This window comes from Phoca vitulina, unplaced genomic scaffold (genome assembly GCF_004348235.1).
Source record: "Phoca vitulina isolate PV1807 unplaced genomic scaffold, GSC_HSeal_1.0 scaffold6, whole genome shotgun sequence".
NCBI classification, from domain to species: Eukaryota; Metazoa; Chordata; class Mammalia; order Carnivora; family Phocidae; genus Phoca; species Phoca vitulina.
In genome coordinates, this window is record NW_022589709.1 from 31,292,234 (window position 1) to 31,319,836 (window position 27,603).

The 27,603-nt window shown below is 35.2% G+C and overlaps 1 pseudogene; it reads left to right on the forward strand.

The window, feature by feature from the left end:
* Nucleotides 1-1,978: 1,978 nt before the first annotated feature.
* LOC116632006 lies at nt 1,979-26,742 on the forward strand (annotated as a pseudogene).
* Nucleotides 26,743-27,603: the final 861 nt, after the last annotated feature.

A 27,603-nucleotide genomic window follows, 5' to 3' on the forward strand; every position in this document is an offset into this window, starting at 1 on the left:
AAGTGTGAAATTGTGACAGTAACAGAAACTTGACAGAAAAATAAATAACTGTAGTATCATCTGTATAACAAAATGTAAGCTGCTTTGAAAATACTCCGAGGGGTAGTGAGAAAATAGAACTCAAACATACACTCTTCCTGTAGCTACTCCTTTCATGTATGAAAGTATTTTATACATAAGTTTTATACTCTACCAATTGCCTACTGAATAAAAACTGAAGTTAAATCAGTTGGTATTCTTAGTCAAGTTTAGATGGTAAAAGGAATCAATAACCAAAGCATGCTTTTAATAGTGCCGCATTTTTAGTGCTTCCTAAATGCATACTGTGATTTCTTTCCCCTCTGACTTATAGGTCTTTTCCTCCCTCCCTCCCTCCCTCCCTCACTCCCTTCCTTCCTCCTTCCTTCCCCCCCCCCCCCTCCCTCCTCCCTCCCTCCCTCCCTCCCTCCCTCCTCCCTCCCTCCCTCCCTCCTTCCTCCCTTCCTTCCTCCCTCCCTCCCTCCCTCCTCCCTTCCTCCTCCCTCCCTCCCTCCCTCCTTCCTTCCTCCTTCCCTCCCTCCTCCCTCCCTCCCTCTCTCCCTTCCTTCCTTTCCAGTTTTCCTGTGATCGATTTTGCCACACTGTGTGATGTCATAATCACTGCCAATTTTTAGTAGCAATCAGTTATTTTTCTATCTAACTGTCTGCGTATCTGCTTATCAACATATTGTTTTTCTAATTCAAATTCTACTCATCATTTTTTCTAATTCTGTACACACACACAATGTGTATACAGACATAGATACTTATTTTTTTTATTATTTTAGAAGTCTGTTTATTCCAGGGCAAGCGGAGAGGCTTTTAAGCTCTTTCTGTGAGGAGTTTAAGGACACTATTTGAGAAGATTCTGGGTTCCCTGAAGTTAGTTTGTGAATGAGATCTTCCTCTAATTTATCACTTTCTTTGTAGTGTTTGTCCAAAAAATGGATGAACTTTTGCTTAGAGGAGTGGCAAATAGGTAGACTGGTATTCTAGTCATGCTGCACTTTCTAATTTTTGGATAGTAGATCTTTAAAAATCATCCAAAGAAACCTGTATAGAATGTTTTCTTTGAGTAAGAAAGTGAAAAACTATGTATATTTAGTCTCACATAGTAAAATCTTATTTTACAGCTTCTAATTTACCATTTGTAGTGTTCTTTTTTTAAGGGTTTTTTTTTTTCTTTTTTTTTTTTTTTAGAGAGAGAGACAGAGAGGGAGGGAGGGGCAAAGCGAGAGGGAGAGATAGAAACTTAAGCAGGCTCCACACCCAGCCCAGAGCCCAATGTAGGGCTCCATCTCATGACCCTGAGATCATGACCTGAGCCAAAATCAAGAGCTGGATGCTTAACTGCCAGAGCCACCCAGGTGCCCCACCATTTTTAGTTTGCTGAATGAGGCAAGTAACTATTTCTCTGAGCCTCTGGTCTTCTCATATGTAAAATAGAACATATAATAAAAACTGCCTTGAAGTGTTCTTTTTTTTTTTAAGATTTTATTTATTCATTTGAGAGAGAGCACGAGGTGGGGGAGAGGCAGAGGGAGAGGAAGAAGCAGATTCCTTGCTTAGCCAGGAGCCTGACGTGGTTAGCCAGAACCTGGAGATCATGATGTGAGCCAAAGGCAGACACTTAACCATCTGAGCCACCCAGGCGCCCATGAAGTGTTCTTTTTAATAAAATAATAAATATAAGTGTTTAGCACAGTGCCTGATATTTAAAAAGTACTCAATAAAAGGTAGCTATTATTATTGTTATTATATAAGCTGATGATATACATATGTATAATTGTATACATGTATAACGTATAAGAGAGTCATGGTAAATTATAAAGTGGTCATACTAAAATGTCAGAACATTTCATTTAGCACAGGAGTGAGGGAAATATCAAGATGGTTAGCAGACATTGGAGGAAGGCTGGCTAGACAGAAGGGTAGTTGGAGCCAATATAGTAGGAGCAGAATGAGGAAAGCGTTATTAGCTGAAGTACAAGGTAGGTAGTGCTGCAGAGATTGAATTTAGAATTAGTATTTAGAGTGCTTTGGTTTTGTAGCTTACTTGATTGCTTTAGATAAGTTTTGTATACAGCGATGGAATTTTGACAATCTTGAATTTTTATTTGGGCCCAGTCAGAATGCTTTATAGTATGTTTGGTAATGTGCTTTTCCCTGAAAGACAGATGGAACAATCCTCCGAGTGTTGCTGCCGTAAGATTTTTCTTTTCTTTAATAATTTTCAGTCTGGTGATATCTCCAAAAACCAGGTTAATTATCTTTGTGCTATTGCCTGTCTCCAAAATTTTAAAAAAGGTCTCATTTAAGCTTTTTGCTTATCGTCACTTTTTCCCCTTTCATTGACATGTCCTGGGGTTTTATTGAAATTCACTATATTGTGAAAGGTGATCTTTGTCAGAAGTGAGAAGGATGAATGGATAAAGAAGATGTGGTCCATATATACAATGGAATATTACTCAGCCATCAGAAAAGATGAATACCCAACTTTTACATCCACATGGATGGGACTGGAGGAGATTATGCTAAGTGAAATAAGTCAAGCAGAGAAAGTCAATTATCATATGGTTTCACTTATTTGTGGAACATAAGGAATAGCATGGAGGACATTAGGAGAAGGAAGGGAAAAAGGGGGGTGATTGGAGGGAGAGATGAACCATGAGAGACTATGGACTCTCAGAAACAAACTGAGGGTTTTAAAGGGGAGGGGGGAGGGGGGATTGGTTAGCCCAGTGATGGGTATTAAGGAGGGCACGTACTGCATGGAGCACTGGGTGTTATACGAAAACAATGGATCGTGGATCACCACATCAAAAACCAATGATGTATTGTATGGTGACTAACATAACATAATAAAATTAAAAAAAAAAAAGTGAGAATCAAGAATGTAATGCTGAATATTGGCAAATTCTTGAATATTTATAATCGCATCAGAGATGATGTTGAGGAAAGATGTAAGTAACATTTCTGCAACCGCTGTGGAATTTCCTGCTTCTTTTGTAATCTGAAAAAAAGCTTTTTTGTGTCTTCAGAATAATGTCTATGGCATGTACTCCTTCTCTAAACACTCCAAATTTTAAAATTTCAGAAGTTTGTTTCTTTGTGGTTTGCACTCTTGTGTTGCATTAGTTGCAAAAGCCTTAAAGTTGAAAACAAATTGAGAAATATTGATTTGGCCTAGGCTTAGAGACAGTAGGTTAGAAAAATAAAATCACCTGACTGTACCATACATCTTTATTATAAAGCAGTAATTACTTTCTTTGAGCCAATGCACTTCTTAAAACAGGTTTGAAGCAACTCTTTACATAGATGTCATAAACTCTGTTTTTCTCAAAATATACATAACTGTAATATACTGAATAGATGACTAGTGTTTAAATAGAGTCTTTAAAATATTTGTTAGCCATTTGTATTTTTTTCTTTAAAAGTGCTCTGTAGAATGTGTGGTGACCAGGGGCCACAGTTTGCCTAAAACTGAGAGATTTCCTGGATCAGGCTTTTAGTGCTCAAACCCCAGTCCTCAGACAACCTGGATGATTGGCTACCCTAAAGGTATCACACAGCAAAACAAGAAGTGTATGCAAAATAGATGAACAACTCCTCTCCTGCCTGCATCTGCCATATAACTACATTTTAAATTCAACCAATAGTAATTAGTTCGGGTTCTTAGATAGGATTCAGTATATTCTGTTTTTCTTTGTGAATATATTTCTTTATAGAGAAACTACTTTTGGGGTATCTGTGGTCATTTTCAAATGAAATATATATGCACCAAGAAAAATCACCATTTAGCATTAATGATAATGTCCATAAAGTTCTTGCTGTTTTAATTAAGGTGAGATCATAATTGAATTTTGAGTCAGATTAAAAGGGAAAACAGATAAATGTAATATGAAGCTGAGCAGATGGTGGTCACAGATACTAAAGGAAGAGAGAAGTAATAAGGAAAAACATACAGTTAAAATCTACCTGTTTCTGTTTATTTCTAAACTCCTATTTCATTTCCAGAGTCCATTAAAATTTAAGGTAGCAATTTAGGAAAAACCAAGACAATCACATGCTAATCTAGGATAATTTGTTTCAGCTGGAGTATTGATTGAACCATACAATATTTGTAGTCAAATACTTTTACATTATTTATGAGCATTTGCTAATAAGCATTTTATGCATTGCTTCAACTATATTAACAAAGAAAAACAACACTGACTACAGTAAACAGATGCTTGGAAAATTCTCTGAAAGTCATTTGGGAGACTTTTTTTATATGCAAAAACTTTAAATCTCCCCTTGACAGCAATTAAATATCCAGACATCGTTCCATTTCTTTGCTTTTCATAACAGTAAAACTTCGTATATGTATGGTTCATGTTTTCAGACTCTCCCTTCACACATATCATATTCCTATGCATACACTTATTTATATTTCTAGCAAAGATTTTTCCAGTGTGCTCAAATACTTAACAAAATGCCCATTACATCTTAACTTCTTTACTTTGTTGTCAAGTAGGTAACTCAAGCATCATAATAAGGCAATATATAATCTTTGATCTCAATCTGTGCCTTTCTTCCTCATCTCAGTAGCATGAATCATCAACCACCTACCAACTGAATTCAGAATCCAAGGGGTCATAATTGATTACTCTTGTCCTCTTCCTAGAATATTATATGGTACTTAGTTTGAGTTCAACAAATATTTGTTAAATTTCTTAATAAATATTTAATTATACTTAGAAAACCATAAAATTGAAGTTGGAAACTAATCTGTATCAAGCACCTTCTCTGGGTAAGAAACTTTATACATTTGACTCACATGTTTCCTGAATGACAAGAAACATTTAATTATCACTTTACAACTTATGGAGCACATTCACAAAATTTATTTGCTCACTTGCTCATAACCATCTCGGGAGGATACTGAAGATCGTAAGCCCCTTGAAAGCAAAAACCATACCTTCTTCATTCCTTTATCCACAGCTTAGGACATAGTAGTTTTTTTTTTTTAAGCTTTTATTTATTTATTTGAGAGAGAGAGAGTGTGTGTGTGTGTATGTGTGCAAATGCAACAATACACTTTCAGAATCTGAGACCAATCATAATGTGGCTTTCAGTTCTGATTATATTCTTATGTCCCATCATTCAACTTCTATTTTTCCAGGTTCAGTTGAGAATTTTTTGGTATCACAGTGGCTTTTGTCTGAAATACTTTATACTCCAAATTATGCAAAGTCCTTAACTGGCCAATCAACATAATGACATTATTTATAATTTACTCCCTCATTAAAGTAATCACATCTGATGGAATCTATCTCAACATAAATAATAAGAAAAATATAAATTATGCCAAGGTTCGAATGTACCCCCGCAAAATTCACATGTTGAAACCTAACCCCGGAGAAAGTTGGGCCCTTGGGAGAGGATTAGGTGGCTCTGCCCTTGTGAATGTGATTATTGCCCTTATAAAAGATGCCGAAGAAATCTCCATTTCTCTGCCATTTGAGGACACAAGAAGTGTGAAAACTGAAAGAGGGCCCTCATTGGACCATGGTGGTGCTCTGACCTCAAACTTTCAGCCTCCAGACTGTGAGAAATAAACCAAAACGTATATGGTCAATTAATCTGTGACAAAGGAGGCAAGGAAATACGATGGGGGAAAAACAGTCTCTTCAATAAATAACGGGAAAACTGGACAGCAACATGCAAAAGAATGAAACTGGACCACTTTCTTTCACTGTACACAAAAATAAACTCAAAATGGATTAAGGACCTAAATGTGAGACCTGAAACCATAAAAATCCTAGAAGAGAATACAGGCAGTAATTTCTCTGACATCGGACATAGCAACATTTTTCTAGATCTGTCTCCTAAGGCAAGGGAAACAAAAGCAAAAATACACTATTGGGACTTCATCAAAATAAAAACCTTTTGCAGAGTGAAGAAAAACGTTAACAAAACAAAAAGGGGACCTACTGAATGGGGAATATTTGCTAATGATAGATGCATTAAGGGGTTAATAGCCAAAATATATAAAATACACAACTCAATACCAAAAAAAAAAAACAAAAAACAATCCTATATAAAAAATGGGCAGAGAACCTGAATAAACATTTTTCCTAGGAAGACATACAGATTGTAAACAAACACATGACAAGGGATTTTTTTCAACATCAGGCCATTGCAAGTGTATTTTCAGAATGGATGACTTTTTTTTTTTTTTTTAATGTGAGATAGGAAGGAAGTGGAGTGGAAGGGATAGAGGGAGAAAGAGCAATAAAAAGCACGTACATGACAACCAAAGACTATTCTTGAAAATTTTATGTCCAGTTCTGCAGTATTCTACTGTGGCTCTTTTAAGGTGACATGGCCCTGAGCCTGTGCCTCTTTCCCCTTTGTGTGTGTGTGTGTGTGTGTGTGTGTGTGTGTGTGGCCATCTGCTGTCTCTAGCTCTTGTGTCTTTAATCTTCTGTTTTTTTCAAGCTAAGTTCTTAAAGATGGGGGAGCAGAATGTGTAAGTAATCACACATTCAAAAGCTTTTGCTTCACATATTTATTTAAATTAAAAATAAACTATTAGGAGTCATTAATTTTGAAAGCATAATTGAAATATTTTGTAACTGAGTACTAATTCATTCTGTCAGTGGTTTGACTAAGTATTAGTCTTACTCCATATTAATCTCATTAAATTTTATTGAAAAATCACAACTGATAGCAATTATTTATTTGCATATTTAAATTATTCCAAAAATGTTATGCTTTTTTTTATCTAGTGAAGATTCCATTTTTCTCTTATTTTGACTACAATGCACTTCCATGTAGAATTTTACTGTAGTAAATTACAAAGGGCATGACAAAGACCCTTTTCAATCACCACCAACCAATCAACAGGAAACCTTAAACTTAGATCCTTTTACTCATTTGATTAAATTGTTCAGTTTTCTTTTAGTTATAAAATATCACTCCTTCCTTAATACTTGAGTCTCTCTGACTAATGCTTTCCCTTCCCTCAAATGCTAAGTTTCTTTAAAAGGCAGACAATCAGTGTCTCCACTATCTCACCTTGTATTTCCTCAGTAGTCATCATTCAACTTTTATATCCCTGGTAGTACAGGTTTTTCACCATTTCAACTTAAATATTTTGTAATATATCGTAAAGTCCAGTGGAATTTTTGTCTTTCATTTGTTCATTATTTCTGACCATTACTGTGGAACTTGTTTGGAAATCATATTCTTTCCCTTCATCCGTGTCATTTCCTGGAGCCCTTTACTCCTTAAATCTTAAACAGCAGTGTCTGCTTCCCAGACCTCTTTTCTAGGCTTTCTTTTATTTTCTTTTTATTTTATGCCACCTCTTTGAAAAACGATACACAACCTTCTTTTCAACTAAATATTGAACTAATGGACAAAACTAGACTCATTACCATTTACCCCCCAGACTAATTCACCTTATAAGCTACCCTGATTGTTCTTAGAGCACCCAGGTTGTTATCCAAGGCTTACTTCAGATTTCTTCTCCCACCCAATCTGCAAACAAGGTTTCTTTTATTTTTTTCATAAGAACTGGTAGGATATATTACCTACAAATACTCATTCTATTTCACTTAGAAGCTGTAATCTCCTAATTGCTCCCTCTGCCTACAAACTTTAATTCCTCTTTTCAATCTCTAAAAAGCAATTCTTATTTTACTACCTTTGTTAAAAATCCTATAATGCTTCCTCTAATTTTAAACATAAAAATAATAAATTTCTCAGTATAGGGGAGAGGCATACAACACATTTTACCTCAGCAGCCTCGGAAGGAGCCAACCCCGAAGACACCTTGATCTTGGGCTTCTAGTCTCCAGAACTCTGAGACAATTATTATTTTTTTTAAAGATTTTATTTATTTATTTGAGAGAGAGAATGAGATAGAGAGAGCATGAGAGGGGGGAGGGTCAGAGGGAGAAGCAGACTCCCTGCTGAGCAGGGAGCCCGATGTGGGACTCGATCCCAGGACTCCAGGATCATGACCTGAGCCGAAGGCAGTCGCTTAACCAACTGAGCCACCCAGGCGCCCTGAGACAATTATTTTGTTTAAGCCATTCAGTTTTTGTACTTTTTTTTTTTTTTAACATTTATTTGAAAGGTGTAGGAAAACATAAAAAATTGAAATGTCTTATAATCCCAATTCTGAGATGGTACATATGATTACGTAAAGTTAGACAGAAGAGTTCTCCTGCCTTCTCCTGGGCCACCCATTGTGACACAGTCTGGGCTGGTCCTTGACTTTCTCCAGGTAATGCAGATGTGTCTGTGTCTGTGCCTGTGCAGGACTGTCTTTACAAGTGGAATCAGTTGGTATGTTTGCTCAGCAACTGTTTTTGTTTTGTTTTTCATATGTATAGACAACCTTCTTTCCAGGTCATTGGATACTGATCTTCTTTTTTCTTTTTCTTTTTATTATGTTCAGTTAGCCAATATATAGTACATCATTAGTTTTTGATGGAGTGTTCAGTGATTCACTAGTTGCGTATAACACCCAGTGCTCATCACATCACATGCCCTCCTTAATACCCATCACCCAGTTACCCCACCCCCCCACCCCCACCCCCTTCTGCAACTCTCAGTTTGTTTCTTGGAGTCTAGATTCTCTCATGGTTTGTCTCCTTCTCTGATTTTTTCTTCCCATTACTTTTCCCTCCCTTACTCTATGGTCCTCCGTGCTATTGCTTATATTCTACATATGAGTGAAACCATATGATAATTGTCTTTCTCTGCTTGACTTATTTCACTTAGCATAATCCCCTCTAGGTCCATTCATGTCGACGTAAATGGTGGGTATTCATCCTTTCTGATGGCTGAGTAATATTCCATTGTATATATGGACCACATCTTCTTTATCCATTCATCTGTTGAAGGACATCTTGGCTTCTTCCACAGTTTGGCTATTGTGGACATTGCTGCTATGAACATTGGGGTGCAGGTGCTTCTTCATTTCACTACATCTGTATCTTTGGGGTAAATACCTAGGAGTGCAATTGCTGGGTCATAGGGTAGCTCTACTTTTAATATCTAGAGGAACCTCCATACTGTTTTCCATAGTGGCTGTACCAGCTTGCATTCCCACTAACAGTGTAAGAGGGTTCCCCTTTCTCTGCATCGTCACCAACATTTGTTGTTTCCTGTTTTGTTAATTTTTGCCATTCTAACTGGTGTAAGGTGGTATCTCATTGTGGTTTTGATTTGTATTTCCCTGATGGCTAGTGATGTTGAACATATTTTCATGTGTCTGTTAGCCATTTGTATGTTTTATTTAGAGATGTGTCTGTTCATGTCTTCTGCCCATTTTTGGACTGGGTTATTTGTTTTTTGAGTGTTGAGTTTGAGAAGTTCTTTATAGATCTTGGATATCAGCCCTTTATCTGTTTGTGTACTATAAAGCAGTTCTAGCAAACTAATGCAATAATCAATAGCTTTCATACACAAAACTAATAAGAAGCTACATTATACTGAAGCAATCTCCATTAACAATAGCAATGAAGATGATTAAATATGTAGGAATAAACTTAAGAAGAAATGTTCAAACATTTATGAAGGAATTTATAAAATACTCCTGAAAGACATAAAAATAGACTGAGAAAATGGAAAGACATTCCTGGTTCATAGGTAGGATAAGTCAACATTGTAAAGGTATCAGTTCTCCCCATATTAACTTATAAATTAAACTTAATCCTCAGAAATATACCTAATTTTTTATGGGGTTGAACAAGTTGACACTAAATTTCATATAAGAAAACAAGCATGAAAGAATAGATAGGAAAGCACTCAGAAAAACTACGTAGAGGAACTAGACCTATGAGATATTAAAACATGCTTACAAAGTCTCTACAATTGAAAATTAAGTAGTGATATAAAGGAAATAAGTTATTAGATTTAAGTAAAAAGCCCAGAAATGCACCAAAATATATGGAGATTTTGGATATCATATATGTGAAATCTCATACTGTTGGAGCAAAAAACCTATTCTTCAGTGAATTATATGTGATCCATATCTCATACCACACAAAGGATAAACTGCAAATGGATTAGGGATGTAAGGTAAAAACATCAAGTCATGCAGGTACCACAATCATGGGTGAGTTTCTCTCTAACATTGGTGTAGGTAAAGGATTTTGAGCTCTTACTCAATATTTAAGGACAATAAAATATTGATATAATTTACTACTTTAAGTAAATTGCATTGAAAATAATACCAAAAACAAAATCAAAAGCTGAAAAATGGAAGAAAATAATTAGAATATTAACTGGAAGTCTTCAAACCTCTAATATATAAGAAAATCTTAAAAACTGATAGGCATAGGAACAAAATTCCAAAAAAGGAAAATGGAAAAAAAAAGACAAGAAACAGGAAATTCACATACACACACAAAAAGATATAGAAATGGTCCTTAAAAGGAAAAATCTCAAACTCTCTCACCTATCATATTGGTAAAAATTCAAAACTGTGGCATTTATGAGGTTGTAAGGAAACAAGCATACTCATACATTTCTGGTAGGAATGCAATTTGATACACCTCTTCTGGAGGGAAATTTGGTAATACTAAACAAACTATATATACCGTTACCTAAAGAAACTGTATATGGAACTTACTACATATATCCCACTTGCATAGCAGTTATTTATTGTTAGAACCATACTCATGTTTTCCATATCCTCCTACCCTCCATGTGTAAATAATTAAAATCAAGAAGGATGAGGAAATGGATCTATCCAGGATTGAACACACACAGTAACAAAGGAACTTAATTGTATTATAAGTGAATGACAAAACATAGTGAAGAGGGTTGGGAAGAACTAACCTATATAATTTTGGAAAACAGCACTTTGTATATTTTAAGGTTTAAGATTAAACAAAATATACACAGATATTTTACTCTAGTTAAAACATTTGTTTCTTACGGGGGAATTTATTTGTGATTCTGAAACACCTTCATGTGTGTACATGTTTGTTTATGTGTATTACTAAAGTAAGTAAATATATTGTGCATAATGATAACCAGGTTTTACAATATCAGAGGAGAATTACAAAAAAGGAAAGGAAGAAGGATAAAATGATCACTGTGGTGATTGATAGATTGGAATTAGAGCTATTAGTCTACACACACACGCAGAAATGGATAGATAATACATAGCTGTATGTATCTTAGTATACAGGACTTAGCATCTAGCACTAGTGAGCACACATACTGTCTAAACCTTGGTTTCTAAGTATTATTTGCCAGTTAAAAAAATATCAGGGCTCCTTGGAAAAATCTTTCATTTCAGGATGAGGTTAGGGAAAGTACAAGATGAGCCTAGAACAGCTGATGATGCTAATTAATGAAGTGCTCAAAAATATATAGTTATTGAAAAAAAGAGATAAGCACCAACATGAAGCAGCGGCCAAACCTGAGACACTGTGAGCAAAAAATCAATAACAATGTTAATTTATGGATAGTTTATGATAAATTATGGATATGCAAATTATGAATAAGCTGTGGGCTAATCTAAATATTCACAACCTTTCTTTTAAAAATGAGTAATTAAACATTAAATAAACGGAGGAGAAGTAGCATGTGGTAGGGACAGGGGAAAATGAAAATTACCATTAGGCAAACGTCAAAAGAGAAATCAATATTGCAGCCAAGATTTATCAATGATGCTAAAATTAGTGTGTGAAAGTATGATAAGAAACAGATTTTTAAATCTTATTATTTTCAGGGACATTGAAAAATTTGTTGAGGGAAGAATCAACAAGGCTTACATTTAAGTAGATGATATTGTTAACATGATTATGGGGAAAATTTTTTGATCAATGATATGATACTAGTGTCATTAGGGATATATATTTGGAATTCTTGAAGTAGAAAAATGGAAACTCTGCTATAGAAATATTACCTAAAGATATATACCTTTTATGTGCATGGGGCTGAACAAAAAAGATCAGTCACACTCAGATATCAGAGAGTGAAAAAAAGTATTAACTATTGGATGTCTGACTATAGGTTTTCTTAAGTTAACATGGTCTTGGTATATTTGTGAAGTGATAAATATAAGAAAATTGTGAAATCAATTTTTTTAACCTCTGCTTTACTATCCTTTGTTGGACAGTTTTTGGATATTTGGTTTTAGTTTTCCGTGCAATATATTTTTGTATGACACTAGCTTTCTCTTACTTTAATTTTTTAAACATTTTAATGAAAAAAATCAATGCATATAGGCAGTTGTGCTCCCTTTCATCAAAACTATCTGAAAAATAAATGCACTGGAATAAAATTAAGCATATCTGAGAGTTAAAACACATAGTAAACCTTTCTTTAAAATATAGACAAATAACTTTATATTCAAGAAAGAAAAAAAGTTGAAAATGGAGGTAATATTTTTTTTTTTTTTAAAGATTTTATTTATTTATGAGAGAGAGAATGAGAGAGAGCATATGAGAGGGGGGAGGGTCAGAGGGAGAAGCAGACTCCCTGCCGAGCAGGGAGCCCGATGCGGGACTCGATCCAGGGACTCCAGGATCATGACCTGAGCCGAAGGCAGTCGCTTAACCAACTGAGCCACCCAGGCGCCCGAAAATGGAGGTAATATTAATGAATTTATCTCATTATCTCCAGGCAAGTAAAATGAAAATGATTATAGGGAATTTGTTAAAATGGATATGTTTTATTTGTCTTTATAAAAAAATACTAATCAATGAGTTAAGCCCAAAATAAACTCTGTTTTAATCTAGGACTGGTGAAGTACAGTATAAGAGTAGTATGTCAGAAGACTTGAAGGAGTAAGCCATTTATAAAAGACCCTGGATATTAAAATATTTAACCCAATTTCCAGAAGGGAAGTCCAATGCCTGGAAATCCTACTGAGTATATAAAGAGAAAAAAAACTATTGTGGAATGAAAATAAACTACAAATCCTACTAGAGGAGAGTAAAAATGAGAAGTAATGTAAACACGTAAATATAATCTTAAAAATTTAAGTCTAAAATAAAATGCCAAATGGATACATTAATCAAGTTACAAAATTAGGCTGAATATGGCATTTTTACTTAATATAGGATATTCATATTTCATATGAACTATTACATTCAGTATCTGCATTCAGTATCTTTTGTCACCCTTCTACAATAAAAATAAGTGAAACCACAGATTTGATGTTATTACTTCCCTAGTGAGAAACTTGTAAAGCTTCATCTTATCCTGAACAGGCATGGAAAAAAGGTTTCAGTTGTTGGGTTCTATCCATTGTTTGTTTAGAGACCATCCTGGCTTCTTGTGAAAGTATGCTCTGATCAGTGATAAAATAGTTAAGGCTCTTTGGTTTATTTGAGAAGGTAGTGATAGTATGAGTACAAACGTATATGCCATCTTATTCCTTCTGGCATGGACTTTAGTGCCTAACCAAGGGACCCATAGCCTATCATGTTTCAGTGTGGTCCTGTGCAGCTTCCCAGCTTCATGTCCAGGAATGCCCTGTTCTGAACACTCTTACTTGTAGCACTCCTCGCCGGTCCTGCTTCAAACCTTGGCTTGTGATCTGCACTCAGTCTAACATAGCCTTGTCACTAATATCCTACCCCTTCCTTCCTTTACTTAAACCTTGCCCTTCCCAGCAAACATTTTTGCTCAGTCTCACTTATCTTTTGATCACAACTTAGAACTCATATGACTTGCTATTTATTTAACAGAGTTCCTACTGTGTGCTAAATACTATGCTGGACTCTAGTGGTAAAACTGTTAAAACAGAGGTTTTTTTCTGTCCTCGTGGATCTTCCAATCTAGAAATAGTAAGCTTATATAAGTAATTATATATTTATACTTGAGATAGGTCTTATTGATGAAAAAAGGTCATATAAACATCATCCTGAAACCTTCCAGGTATGCTAAGAGTCCGTCTTCAATGCTGACATGTTTCTCTGTTTTCTCACTAGAATATAATCTTTTCGGAGGCAGGTGTAATGTACTGAGTTGGATGCTTCATCCCTTGTAGGTGTTTAATGAATGCCTGTTTAACTTAAATATATGCAATGATTATCCATAAAACATCAGTAAATGATTTCCTTACAATCTTGTTAATATATATATACCTCAGAAAAAAAAATCTTTGTAGATGATACCTTCATTTTCATGTAAGTGAAGTTTTACTTTTCACTGAGACCTGGGTAGAAAAAAATTGCCACTTCTATCCTGTGCTATTTTCCCTCTAAAATGGAATTTTCTATCAAAGATTGGCTTACACAATTCTCAGGATATGAACACCTGGAGCATTTTAGAAGCAAAAAAGCATGTCAGGACAGAGCAATATCTAGAATGGCTTTTAAAAATATTTTTATTTAAATGTGATTTGGTTTATTGCCTGAGGCATTAGAGACAGATAACTGAAAGAACGTGGACGAACTCTGAGCATTTATTGAGTTTTCCTCACTAATTCATTAGTTAGAAGATATCACAAAATGGGCTCCACTATAATTATGAAGTCTGTTCAGGGTTACCACTGGCTATCATCTGTTTACTTACACAGAAAATAAAGATCATTATATACATTTCTCAAAAAAATCAGCCCTAACCTCTACCATGCCCAAGTTTACAAAGGCATGCAGGCAGCTCAACAAGAGAATGGAATGAAATCAATTTAAGTTATTAACATGGTTCAGAATATGATCAAATATTTGCCTGATATTTAATTGATTCTTGCTTCCATCTCCATATTTGAAAGAGGTCCTAGACAAGAGGTAAATGTTGTCCCTTAGATTATAGTATTAGGCAGAAACTACACATACAGTCATTGGCACATTTTCCACAATTATAGGACTGATTTTCTGTGGTGTTTCTATTTCAATGTAAAGCTGAATTCTTAGGACATACCAAAATTTGGTGCTGCAAACAATACAGACCCTAATATTGCCGTAAAATGTAAGCTATCCAATTTAGCTATAATTTCAGAAATTTTAAGTGTATTGGGTATTAGGTGAAAATATTGTATGATAAGTATATTCTGGTTATAGGTGGCAGGTCATGCATTTAGTTACTATATGGAAATTCATTGCAATAATTTGATTAAAAAAGGCAAACAAACAGGATATGTCTGAACAATATACTGGGAGAAAATCTGTTAGTATGAAACTAATTTTTATAGAGTTGGCTAAGACATGTTTTTACTCTGACATATGTTGGAATCTTCTAAAATGATTAATATAACTTTCATAATAGTTTGAGACATTTCTTGAGTTTCTAATGCATTAGCAAAAGCTAATTTTAGGTTAATTTTTAATAATGCTTCCGAAAAGATCTCTTAAAATAATATACATGCATATGTGGAAAATATTTATGTATCTTTTCTGGCCTACCTCAAGTCTCCTTGTTGTAGATTTCACCTAAACTCAGTATATCTCATGCAATAAACCTGAGCCTTACATTTTTGTTCTTGCATTTCATGAATTTCTTTTTTAATCTTCTGTGAGTAACAATATTTGATCAATTTTCTGACCCATGTTCTACTCAGAGGCCCCATTAAAATTTAACTTCACTTTCAATGGTTCAATAAATAAAAAGTTAATTCATAAAAATTAAAAGGCTAATTAATCAAATATCATTTGAGTGTTTGATAGGTACTAGTCACTTATGTAATTTTAGAGGACCAGTTGGGGAACTCCTGGAGACATAAAGTGACATCATTTTTGCATACATATTACATTCTGTATTGTACATATGCAGCTCACATCATAGTCTTTTTCTCGTCACTCAACAAGGAGTGTGTATCAAAATTGCCTCTAGAGTTTTTTAAAAGCATAAATTCTTGAGGATCTAGCTCAGAGTTACATAATCACAGTCTCTGAGGATGAAATCTAATTATATTTTAGTTAAAGAGTACTGATTTTTTTTGCAGATCCGTTCTCATACATATTATCTATCTATTTAGTTAAGTTTTAATTGTGGAATGTAATACAACATTTATATTTTGGAACTACAGTAGGTGGTGTTCCATTGCTGTGGAATTGTTCCATCTGTTAGAGTCCATTACTCAACCAGACTGCTAGTGTCTCGCAGGAGAGAAAATGGTTAATGCCGCTGAAATATCTAATCAAAGATTTAGTTCTATTTTTTCTTAATAATGCTTCTTGATTTATTAATGCACTCTTCTTAGTAATGAAGGATATTCACACTCCCACTCCCCTATCCAGTTTCTCTCCCACTTGACACTCTTCTATGTAGAGATTAAAGCTCTAGAGAGCAAGAGTGTCCTACTGAGGTAATTAGTGTGATTCTAGGCAGTCGGGGGAAGAGAGCCATACCTATTGATCATCACTCTTAGAATATCTGCATTGTAGATATCCAGAGTATTTGGAAGTCTTGCACTGAGAAGACAAAACTATCATTCTGTCACTATGGTTTAAGTATGATTGATAAAAGGCTGTTTTTGATATCAGTTGAGTACAGAAGAAATATATCCAAGCTCCAAAGTGTTTTTAAGATTTTGAAGAGTTCTCTTTCCATGAATGATCAGGAAGGCAAGTCTGCCCCAGGGAGGTTTGCAGATCCTCAGTCCTCTGTGGCTGCTATTACAAAATCACTTTCAATAATAAACAAAAACATAAATATTAAGTTCAAATATTTAATAGTATATCACAAGCCAGGGCTTGTGCGAAGTGCTCCATATGCACTCACATTTTCTTCTGATGATACGAGGTAGGTACTGTTACAGGTTTTGTGTTATGAGTATCTACTTACATGTAACAGTGACATGAATTGAGAGTAATTGGTCATAAAATATAGAAACTCTGAACTCATTCAACAAGCATTTATCGAGCCCTTTCATAAGTAATATATGGAACTAATGACTATAAGGACAAGGAAACCTAAAATAACTTTATCTCAGCAATCAGCCACTGTAATAGCCACAAAACTATGCTCATGCAAGAAAAGCAGAATGTTGATATATTTTGGTAGATGTGGCTCATTTCCTTTGCTTCAGTCATTTGAGAAGTCTCATTGAAAACAATGAGAGGAACTCAGAATTGACATGATAGCAGCATAAAATGAATCAATATAAAAAATTACAGATTAAATGATAGGATGTGCAAATATTTATTAAAAATCTGGGTGGGGTGATTGGAGAAATTGTGTAGACATTTAGGTAAAACAGTATTGGCCATGACTTATTAATTACTGAAGCTTGATGCTTGGTATATTTATATATTTTTTATAATAATACATTAAAAATTAGAAAAAAGATCAATATGCAATTTAAAACTCTGATGAGTTCACAAGCAACCAAATAGTTGTTTCATTTTAATATTATAGTTCAGTTCAGCGAGTGCATGAATTTCTCTTCCTCAACCAAAATGCAATTAACATCCATGAAATTATACAATTTTCTATTTGCCTTTGCCCACCTATAATAATTGTGGCTAACGGCCATCTAAATTATTCATTTTATATGGTGAACGAGTGATTATTCTTAAAACAGATCCTGTGCTCTTTTAAATTGCTTTTCTTCATTCTCCAGTTGGCCCAGACCATTACTGAGTTAAATGTTTCTTAATGAAGAATACTGCCTCACTGAACTTTGCTTTGTCTGCAAATCACAGGAATAATTTGAAATTCCTAAAGTCCAGAACTGCATCTCAAAATGAGACGGCAAATGCTAAAATTCTGTATCTCTACACTATGGCCTTTATCTGAATGCTTTTTTTTGTTTGTTTTTCTTTAGAAACAATAGACTCTCACAGGATGTATTTTAAATCTATAAACCTGGATACACATAGTCTGTGTGCTGATTATTCGAGGAAGTTGATTTTATCAATGAAGACATAAACAGAACTTATAAATAGGAACATGCTGTATGAGGGGAGCAGGGCAAAAGAGGGGCGTTGCATAGTGTTTCTGCTTCTTTCCCCCCTCTCCGTACTAGCGCTTCCTGCAGAGAAGAGAAGCTGCTGATCAAATTGCATCAGTCCAAGACATTGATAGGGTTACACTTTTTAAAAGGTGAGATCAAACTGTACTCCAGCCATTGTGCTTTTTCCATTCCTCTTTATTTTCCACTTCCTTTGTGTACCATCCACCTCCATGTGATGTAGTTATACTGCAGTTGACTATACATGTCTGATGATGTCACTTGCCCTTTTACTTTGATTTTGGTTAGGAGGCAGATAGAGAAAATAAAGCCAACATTTAAGAAACAGGAAGTGTTTTCATTACACTGTGAACTATATCACAGCCTTTACCAGACCCTATGTCATAGTGCAGATTTAGCCTATATGCTAATAACCTGGAATTTTCATTTGGATACCATTTCTTTCATATGTTCCTCTCTTCATGGTGTGTGTGCGTGTGTGTGCATGCACGCGCACGCGCGCATGTTCAAATAAGGGCCATCAGAGGTGATCTGTGAAATATTCCTGGTAGGTAGCCTGGGTCAAAATGACATAAAGCTACCACCAGAAAACCATAATTCTACACACTACATGTACACTTAGCAGCAGCATTATTTTAACGCTATATATATTTTTTTGTTTGTTTAATGGTTAAAGACTTGGTTTATTTTTTGAAATTATTTTGGTGAGCAAACAATCTTAAGTTTGTGGGCCTGACTCAGTGGCTTTGTAAACAAGTGGTGCAAACATAGCAAATTGGAACATGAAAGTTACAAAATCTAGAAACATTTACTTTTATTTTCCCCGTGTTTGCTTGAGCTTCTGGTTGACACAGCACATCTCTAAGATACGGAAATCCCTTATCCTTCTCTGCTTCTTTCAGGTGCCAGGAATTGATTTTGCAGTCAGAAGGAACATCATGCCCAGCTGTGTCCTTTTTCTTTTCTGCCTTTCCCTTGACTTTACCTTCTAGTTAGTCAGAAAGCAATCACAAAACCCCGACAGTGTCAAAATTGTAGTATTCTAAATGTCTCAGCTAGGCATCTCCAAACTTTCCAAAACCTCCTGACTTTTCTTGTGATCAAGGACCCATGTAAGCCTAATCAAGGGCCTTCATACAGAGACAATCATTTAGCTAAATTATTATTTGTTGTAATAAAAAAGTAATCATTTTAATGCAAAACTTTTCACTATAGTGATAAAATAAATATTCATTCAATATTTAAATATGAAAGAGCAAAATTAAACATGTAGACACATTTTATTATAACTGATGAATGTAATAAATTAGCATTCAGTGAGTATGCGATTTTTAAATTAGAGTTTTTTCCCTCCACTTTGGTTACACAGGGAACAAATTTAAACTTTCTTTCAAGTAATAAATATGAAAGCATAATCAAATGTAAAGTTTGGCTTCTATACTTATATCTCTTTTATCCACATTTATTCCCACTTATTGTTAACCAGAGCAATTGCCCAGGAAAACAGACCTGAAATAAACAGTCTATTAACTTGTATGGATAATAGTACTGAAAATCCTATGGTGGCCAAATATATTGGGCTGTTTAAAGTATCTCACAGATTTATATGGGGTGGGATATAGGAAGTTCCATAAATCAGATTTCATATCTCTCAGATATAATGAGGCCATGGATAAGTAAAATGTTCTGGTGGAAAGTATAAAAAAGGGCAAAGGGAGCCACAGTGGTAATGCCATTGCCTCAAAATATGAAATCAAGTAAGGCTTCATCTCTAAACCTACTACAGTTGCCAAGTAGGAGTTCATGCTGTTTACATATCTTCTGATTTAAAAAATTAAAAAGCCAGACGTCTGAGCTTGATAATTGTAATATATCCAACTTCGCAAATGTTGGCAATTTTTTTTTTTTTTTTTGTAAAACCTTTATATTATAGGCCAACCCTGCACAGGCAAAATTAAACTTGTCTTTCTGAGGAATTCCATCTGGAAATGACATGTAGACACTAGAGGGTTTTTGTAAATTATTTATCAATTTACCACTTAAAATCCTTTAAAGTTTTTCTATAGTCCATCAATTAAATACTGATTTCTCAGCAGGCCATTTCTTCTCCTCCACAATATAGACTCAACCTCACTTAAATTCTTATATCTTTCTTTTCCCATACTGGTTATTACCTTTCTTCATACTATTTCCGTGCATTCCACTCTTCCATTTTTGTTTCACTGCTCATCTTGAGCACTCTATTCCTCAGAAAGTTTTCTCCCCTCTCTGGCCCCATAATTGAATTTGTGCTTTACTTTTCCTGGAGCACCAGGGGATATTTATCTTCTCAAATGGTGCTTAGGCAGTTCCTTCAATGGTTATACAGTTGCCTGGGTATTTCATAGACAAAATATCTAAACCTAGGGGCACCTTCTAGCCTCAGAACATGCCTAGCTTTGTCTTGGAATATCAGGGAGTTTTCAGTATTGTAGATATAATGGAGAGTAAGAAAATTAACATGTACTGAGTAGGTATACAAGGCTGAGCACTTGGTTTTATTACTGGGAAATATTCAAGTTGTTTTTGATTCTGCCAATGCTCCATCAGTTTAATTAAAATAACTGGTGTATTTGAGCTTCAAGAACTGATGTATTTGCCAGGAACTTTCAGTCAGAGTAAGGATACTTGATGTATGCACCCCATATCTATTCATTTACATACTACAATGCCCATGGGTTAGCTGGGAAACCTGTTACAATGCCGTTAACAAAATGAAAGCTGTTGGCTGTAATTGAAAAAAAAATAAAATGGGTTCTTCTTGGTTATTTTTCTAATAGTACTGAAAATATTTTATGCCTATTGTTTATGAAAGGGGTATTGTCTCAGAGAATTATCAATTATTCCATGCTGTAACTGGTACTAGCTCCAACTGTTTGCATCAGATCAAACCATTTGCTTCTGGCCTAGCATACTTCCATTTACTCCATGCACAGATTCCAGATTCATTTTTGTAAAATACATATTAATCATGCTACTTCTCTGCTCAAAGACCCCTCTCATGGCTTGTTATGAATTTCAGAGTGAATTCCAATTTGTTACTGAGGCATTAAAGAATACCTATAATCGGAATCTAATCTCTCAATCATTTTCTCCTGAAATCCTACTGTATTGGACAAATTTATTGCCTTATCAAAAATATTTTGAAGCAGTATCAATCAGGGTTTAATCCAAGAGAAAGAAAACTCTGTAGGTATATTAACAAGAAAGAAATTCAATACAGGGAATTAAGTGACTACAAAACTGATAGAAATGCTGAAGACCAAAATCAGATTCTCACTCAGGCTACAAGAACACTTCCCACAGCAATGACGAACTGATTCACTAGGGTAGCCACTTCCTCTGAAGCCAACACAGGAGCTAATGTCAGAATCAAAAAGCCTCTACCAGAGCGGACTCCTCACTATCAGAATACTAGATAATAGGCTTGGAACAGAGCTGCAGAAAAACGACCACCAAAATTGGACTGAAATTGGTCTCTGCTTCATTTCCTCCTTTCAGTTATCCTTTTAATCAATGCTTTTGGGGGAAAATCAACTTCCTCCTTTGGGAAGAGAACACAACGTCTCTGGTGGTTGTCCTAGACACCCTTATGTTTTATTTAGTGAGTTTCTTTTTCTGACATATCAGCATTTGATTTGAGTGAGGTCCTCAAATGTTTATCATACCATCTCATTTAGAAGAAGAAAAAGTGTTCTTTGGTAGAGTAAATAATTTAGAAGCCAGAGAAAGATAATTTAAGAGAGTGGGAGACAGAGAAACAATTCAAATATCTGGAAATCTGAATTTATTTTAATAGATTCTATTTCTGTTTCATAATTATTGAGCACTATAAGAAAGATTATTATGTAACCTTGTCACTTTATACATGTTTCCTATTAATCTTTCAACCACTTTCCATCTGCCATCTTTGTTGGTATCCTTATCTTAATTTAATAGAAGAAGAAAATTAATCTCAGGAATAGATTTTCCCATGTTTGAAAGGAAAAGGTTAACATTTAAAGGTAATTATGATTGCTACCAACCTTCTTTCTTATGTAAAATAACACTCACTTTATTATGTTTAAAATTTATGCCAGTAGTGACAAACCATGAGAGACGATGGACTCTGAAAAACAAACTGAGGGTTCTAGAGGGGAGGCGGTGGGAGGATGGGTTAGCCTGGTGATGGGTATTAAAGAGGGCATGTTCTGCATGGAGCACTGGGTGTTATGCACAGACAATGAATCATGGAACGCTACATCAAAAACAAATGATGTAATGTATGGTGATTAACATAACAATAAAAATTTTTTTAAAAAAGAAAAAAATTTATGCCAGTAGAGAACATTAAAAACTTATTGTTTTGTTTTTGGCTTTGCATTGTTTAAAACTGTGGAAAGAAGGTAAATGGAAATAAACATGTTTCAGTTAAACTCAATAAAAAGGTAAATTATTGTTAAAGAATAATTTACATTACTTAAATGGTGTGGAGAGGATTATTTGGCAACAATTCAAGTTACTCACAGGAGAAAAGCAATACTATTTCACAATATGGACAATTATTGGTACAATGTGTACTTTTTTCTCTTTAATAATTGCATGTTCCCTTTTGTCACAACTGCACAAGACAGAATAATTAAAGTATATTAGCTACATTGTGGAAGGGACATTTGGTTTTAATTAACATTGGAGCATAAGAAAGACAATTTGCTTTATATTGCCATTCATTCTTTGATGCACACATACACACATATACACAGAGTCTGTGCACAGAAAGGCAAATATGTGAAATGCTACAAAGCTTCCCAATCTGGAGTTACACTAAGCCTAACTAAAATGTACAAAATGTTGTATGCAATAGAAATCCTTTCTTCTCTTTGGTATTTTAGACAGTTGTGTGGCATCCTAATGTAAAAATGACTTAAAACCAGAAGTCAGTTTTTTGATTATTCCAAAAGTGGACTGGACAATCAACAAAGCCACCTTCCATTCATATGTCAGGAACAGAAAGCCAGAACTCACTGGAGAGTGAAATTACAATGCATATTCATTTTAAGTTACAACTTAAAGAAGTAAGACAGACACCTCTGACTTGTTTAATACAATTTGGTGAAAAAGAAGTTTATGTTACAGTTGGATAGAGTGTCAATGAAACCTATAGGCTCAGAATGCATATAGATTCCCTGCATGATAAACTAATGTAACCATATTCCTCCACCAGGGGGCTATTGACCATGTATCAGTTAGCTTTTGCTGCATAACAAGCCACTTCAAGTGTTAAAGGTTTAAAATAATGACCATTTATTTAACTAATGATTCTGTGATTTGGCAGTTGGGTTAGCCTTATTTGGGCAACTCTTGTTTCACTGGCTCAGTTATATGTCTGAGCTCAATAGTAAAGTCAGCTTGGAAGTGGCAATGTGGAATGACTGCAGCTGGAAGAATGTCTCTTCTCTCCATGGTCTCTCATGTTTCAGCAGGCCAGCTGAAATTTGTTTGCATGACAACTGGGCAGGGTTCCAAGAGAGAATAGAAGTGACTCTGGATTCTTGAGCCCCTGAGCTTAGACTTGGCATGCTATCACTTATACTACACTGTATTGGCCAACCAAGTCATACAGCCAGCCCATATTCAAGAAATGGAAAAAGAAATTCCACTCTTTAATAGAAAGAGATTCCAAGCTACATTGAAAGGATGTAAACATAAGGAGGATGGAAAGATTGTGGCCAGTTATTCAACCTACTGCACCACATTGGGAAATATATTCTATTGGTGACATAGTTCTCTTGATAATGAAGTGCATGATAATGAAGCCTACAAACAAAAGTAGGCTTCAGAGGAAGGATGTATATATATTGCTCTTTCAGTCTTCCCATATTTTTTCCAATGCCACCTCTGGTTCAGCATAAATAATCTTCTATGACTCCTAAGTGAGTTTCATTCCAAGCACCTTAGACTGTTATTCAGCAGTTCTACACTTACTTCAATTTAACTTCTTTTAACATCCAAATCTTCAACATACACATTTCTAAGTATGTCCTTTCTGACCCCCAAAGTCCTGTAACTTTCCTAAGTACCAGTGTGTGTACGTTATTCTTAAGCTTGCTTTGTTTGTTTTTTTTTTGTTTTGTTTTTGTTTTTTTTTTAAAGATTTTATTTATTTTTATTTGAGAGAGAGAGAATGAGAGAGAGCGAGTACATGAGAGGGGGGAGGGTCAGAGGGAGAAGCAGACTCCCTGCCGAGCAGGGAGCCCGATGCGGGACTCGATCCAGGGACTCCAGGATCATGACCTGAGCCGAAGGCAGTCGCCCAACCAACTGAGCCACCCAGGCGCCCAAGCTTGCTTTGTTTGTTAAAAATGGGAATTAAAAATAAATACTCCATGGTATTATACATATACATTAATTAAGTAATATGCATACATGCACTTAGAATGATTTCTAGTAAATGGACATTCAATAAAGGTTAACTTTTTTCTAAAAAAATCTTGAGACCAAATTGTAGTGGTAGAGTTTATTAGCAGGATACTTATTGAGGACAAAGCCAGGTGACTATGAAAAGTCTATGACATACACTCTAAATATCCATTGTGCCACAAGTACCATGAAAGTCACAACATGGTATGGTTGGCCAGAGCCACACATATGGATAATAATGGGCATTTATAATTTAAAACATCCATCACAATATTTACAAACTCAAGTAAAATGGAAACTAGTATCACCTCCAAATTATAGCCCATGTTCTAGCATTTTAAAAACAAAATCAAAGTCTACAAAGCTTAACATGCCTAAAGGCATCCAAATAGGTATTCCAAGTTGGTCTAATAGGTCTTCTGATTCCAAAACTCATGCTTTTTTCCCCACTACATTACTCTTTCATTCATTCATTCACACACACACACACACACACACACACACACACTGTGAGTAAAACTTTTTTTGGAACAGACTTATACACAGAAAGATTTGATTTAAATTAACCTCTTCTGACTACTGATCTCTACCTCATATTACTGATTTGTTTTCACCTATCAGCATATGACAAAATAAATAATTGGAATGGTTTTAAAATAAACATATTTCAAGGAGGTCTTGGGCATTTATAATTTAAAACATCCATCGCAATATTTACAAACTCAAGTAAAATGGAAACTACTATCACCTCCAAATTATAGCCCATTTGCAAAGCAAAGAATCTGTGGGATTTAATGCATACTTCTACATCCTCAAGTTATTATTTTAAAATACATTTTAATAGTAAGCCCTGTTAAGCACTTGAGTAGAAGTCTTATCTGAAAGACCATGCTTGTTTTTTTTAAAAAAATATTTTTTGCTTCCATTTTGTTTAATTAATATTAGAATTTTCAGGAAAGATAATGCATGTAAGAATACGTTTTGTTGAAACCTCCAGCTCTTTTAGCCAGACCAGTGTTCCACTATCCAGCCTAACCCATGCACAGAGAAAAGATGTTCTACCTCTTCAACAGTGAATTCTCACATCACCATGTCCCCTTCTGCTTTCCCTTCTCTCCAGCACCTTTCTGGTTCCAACCAGAGCCAAAGGGTTATAGCCACCTATAACCAGTCTTCAGCCAGCTTCCTGGGCTCCATATTGCCATCACAGTCTGATTACCACAGCAGTAAATCCCCTCCACTGTGGACTCCAACTATCGTCAACCCTAAGGTGGTCAACTATAAATGCTAAGCCATCTCAAACTGCAAATTCTAGGCCCACATCAGGAACTCCCAACCACGAGACACAAGGATCAAAAGAGAAGCTTTGAGTCAAGATTTGGAGGGAAAGCTGAAATGTAAGGACAGCCTTCATCACAATGGAAATCAATGGCTAACATATGAGGAGGAGGTGGGTTGCAGATTGCTAGGATCACAGAGTGTAGCTGCTGTGTTTCAAGCTCAAAATTGCAGAGAGGCACAAGATTTGCCACAGCACAGTTCTGAACATGCACAACTGTAAGTTCCAATTTCAGAGGGAAATGTGAATGATCAGGATGCAATTCAGAAGAAATCTTACCCACCATATTTCATTCAAGTGCCAGAGAATATGTTGACTGAACTGGAAGATTCTGCAGCATGAGTGGACCACCAGCTCCTGATATGTCTTGCTTTATAAGTGGAAGACCAGTTTAATCAGGCGACTTTCACAAAATGATGGTGTCTGACAAGAGTTTTCGTTCATTCATCTTTGAAGTGGGAACAGCTTCAGATGCAGGGTTTTTGCATGTGTTCCCATGAGCAGAACAGGAGAAGTCACCTGTACTGTGCTGCTGAGCATCCTTCCAAAAGAACATAGAAGAGCACCAATGCTTGTCCTCAGACAACAAAGCAAACAAGTTTTTGAGGGAGCCTCGGTGAAGCTAGAATACCAGATCTCAGTAGGACCTCCACCAAAGCTTTTCTGGTAAAAGAAATAACGAAATGGTGCAATTCAACAGTGACTGAATAAGCTTATAGTATGACAACTACAACTAGTTCCTTTACTGATTAAAGATGTCAACAAGAAAGACTCTGGTGTTTGTAGTTAATAAAGCCGAGTTAATGAGTCACCACATGTAACAGATTTAGATGTTACAGCCTGTCCAAACCAAACTCTTCCAACTCCTAAACTGTTATGTGTTCAACCGACTTTCAGCAGATATTTAGCATTCAACAGGAAAAGTTTAGATGTGAAACAAACCTTTAACCCAGAAGGAGAGTTTCAGCATCTGGTAGCTCGTCTGGAGTCCGTGAAAATGAAAAACTTGAATAACTTTATCAATATTGGAAAATGCAACAGCTATACTATTAATGATACATATGATTAAACTTTTGGAATAAATCCATATCTGTATTAACAGAATATGGCTTTATTAGATAATATAACTGATACATATGTATTTTATATGTATATGTTATACACATACATATAATAATATATGTGTATAATATATACGTTTATTATTTATCCCCTAACTCTTAAATATCCTAGCTGCTTATCTGGTTTGTGTAGACTACAGAAAGGCTGGGTTTATAATTAAGAAGACTATTTAAAATGTGTAATTTTGGGGTGCCTGGGTGGCTCAGTTGATTAAGCAACTGCCTTCGGCTCAGGTCGTGATCCTGGAGTCCCAGGATCGGGTCCCCCATCAGGCTCCCCGCTCAGTGGGGAGTCTGCTTCTCCCCATGGCCCTCCCCCCTCTCATGTGCTCTCTCTCAATCTCTCTCTCTCATTCTCGCTCTCTCAAATAAATAAATAAAATCTTTTAAAAAAATAAAATAACATGGAATTTTAACATTTAAGTCATACACATTTGACAATTGCAGGTATGAATTAATACCAACTTTTTAAACACATTTAATGCTTGTAATAAGGTTTATTGGTACTGTTTTCTAAATACTGTTTAAGCAGTTTTCTCTTATACTTTCCAACATGGTATAGATTATCAGAGTGTTCCATTGTTTTATGTCAAAAGAGAATAAAATTTCAAATATTTAAAACAGCAGAAATCCTACACATTTCTTCTCACACCAAAATAGCTATTATCTAAGTGATTTTTTTTTTTTAGGGAAAAGCAAGCAGAAGATAACTGTGATTAATTTTTTTCCTCTCAGTCTTTTGTCTCCTTTCAACTTTATTCCTAATTTTCCTTGTGCTGTTCTCAAAAATATCTACTTTATTTTCCATC